The 2,363-nt window shown below is 37.5% G+C and overlaps 1 non-coding gene across 1 annotated transcript; it reads right to left on the bottom strand.

Moving 5' to 3' along the window:
• Positions 1-315: 315 nt before the first annotated feature.
• LOC131828350 (U6 spliceosomal RNA) lies at positions 316-422 on the bottom strand. The gene has a single exon (XR_009352368.1). It is a non-coding gene; the product is annotated as a U6 spliceosomal RNA (small nuclear RNA).
• Positions 423-2,363: the final 1,941 nt, after the last annotated feature.

The raw sequence follows: 2,363 nt of genomic DNA, 5'->3' as shown, positions 1-2,363 counted from the left end.
CACGTACCCTCTTTAATTCCCATTACCCAGTTACCGCATCACCCCCCGCACATCCCTTTCTGCAGCCCTCACTTTATTTCCTGGAGTCAAGTCTCATACGGTTTGTCTCACTCTGATTTCTTCCTTTTCAGTTTTCCCTCCCTTCCCCTGTTGTCCTCTGCTCTATTCCTTATGTTCCAAATAGGAGTGAAACCATATGATAATTTTGTTTCTCTGATTGACTCATTTCACTTAGCATAATACCTCCCAGTTCCATCCATGTCAATATAAATGGTAGATATTAAAAATATGATATTAAAATATATATAGATATTAAATACCTTATTCAGCATCATGAACTCCTGTGTCATCCTTGCACAGTGGTCATGGTAATCTTTTCCGTATCTTTCCAATGTTAGTATTTGTGCTGCTGAAGGGAGCACAAATAGGAGGATTTTAATGATCATTTGGAAAATATGACCCATTCTATGGAGATAAGTCAGTCAGATCGTCCACAGACACTGCTGTCCTTGTCCAATAAATCCACCAAAAAATGGCTACGATTTTAGGGATAAACTTTACACATGGGCTCAAATACATAAAGTACTACCACCAGTGCAGTTTTGGGTAAAACAGTGCTGAATGCCCAAACTCTCAGTAGTAGAACCAATGCTGAATCCTGTATTGTACCATTTCCCCCAATTCCCTGGGGGATATCACTCAGCAAACTGGTACAAGTTGATTGCATTGGACCATTTTCCATTGGAAGGAGCAGTACTATTCTCACTAGAATAGACACTTACTCTGATAATGAATTGTCCTTTGCTCTTAAGACTTTTGCCAAAAGCCTTTATTCAAAGATTTATAGAAAACCTTACTCAGCATCATGATATTCCACACAGCTTTGTTCTGATCAGGGACATAGTCTCTTACCATCTCTCTCATCATCCTGAAGCAGTTTTACTAATAGCATGGTGGAGTGGTTTTTTAAAGACTCAATTAGGGCTTCAACTGGTGAGAACATCTGAAATAGGGTCCTCCAGGATGCAGTGTATATTGTAGATCAGCAACCTCTATGTAGCACTGCTTTTTCTAGTGAAAATTCTTTGGTCCAAGAATCAATGCATGGAAAGGAAGACTTTTCTCACCATTAGCTTTTGCATTCCTTTAGCAATTTTTTTTTTCTTTTTGCTTCTGTAAATACAATCTTGGATTCTGCTGCTCTCTAGACTATATAGTGCAGTTCCCTATCTGTGTAGTCCAATATGTAAACATGAGCCACATTGAAATCTTGAAATACGGCTATTGTCCCTCCAGTGATAAATTTGAAAATGTACTTAATATAATTTGTTTTTTAAATTTTAAGGTAACTTAAATTTAATATAAACATTCTCATATGACTAGTAACTATAGTGTAGGGCTAAAGTATATCACAAGGTCCGGAGCTCCCAAAAGATGTATACTTACACCAGGGGGAATAGTGTTGGTTCCATTGAACTGAAAGTTAAGATTGATGGCTGGGCATTTTAAGCTTCCATGACAGTGATTCAGTAGTTGCTCTACTATCTGGCGTGTTGATACTGATTATCAGCAGGAAATTGTATTATTGCTAAAACGATGTGGGTCTGGAATGCAGAATATCCTCTGAGTGCCTCGTAACACACGTATGTCCTGCCATTAAAATCCGTGGATAATATAGATTTTTAAGAATAGTCGTTGTTCCAATCAATGAACAAAGAATGTTTTTACATTTCTTTGCATTATCTTCAATTTCTTTCATAGTTTTCAGAGTATAGATTTTGATCTCTTTGGTTAGGTTTATTCTTTGGTATCTTATGGGTTTTGCTGCAGTTGTAAATGGGATTGATTCTTTGATTTCTCTCTGCTGCTTCAACATTGCTGTATAGAAATACAACAGATTTCTGTATGTTGATTTTGTATCCTGTGATTTGACTGAATTGTTTATCGGTTCTAGCAAATTTTTATAGTCTTTTTTTTTTCTTTTTTTTTTTTTTTTTGAGAGAGAGAGCATGAGTGGGATGGGGGTAAGTACAGAGGGAGAGGGAGAGAGACAATGTCAAGCAAGCTCTGCACTCAGTGTGGAGCCTGGTGCAGGGATTCATCTCATAACCCTGAGGTCATAACCTGAACTGAAATCAAAAGTCAGATGCTTAACCCACTGAGCCACTGAGGCACTCCATTTTGGGTTTTCTGCATAGAGTATCATGTCATCTGTAAATAGTGGAAGTTTAACTTCTTCCTTGCCAATTTGGATGCCTTTTATTTCTTTGTATTATCTGATTGCTGTGGCTAGGATTCTGATACTATGTTAAGTAACAGTGTTGAGTGGGGACATCTTTGTCTTATTCCTGATCACAGATGAA

The sequence above is a fragment of the Mustela lutreola genome, chromosome 3, assembly GCF_030435805.1.
Source record: "Mustela lutreola isolate mMusLut2 chromosome 3, mMusLut2.pri, whole genome shotgun sequence".
NCBI classification, from domain to species: Eukaryota; Metazoa; Chordata; class Mammalia; order Carnivora; family Mustelidae; genus Mustela; species Mustela lutreola.
The sequence above is the reverse complement of the archived record's forward strand: the minus strand, read 5'-3'. Positions and strand labels throughout refer to the sequence as shown.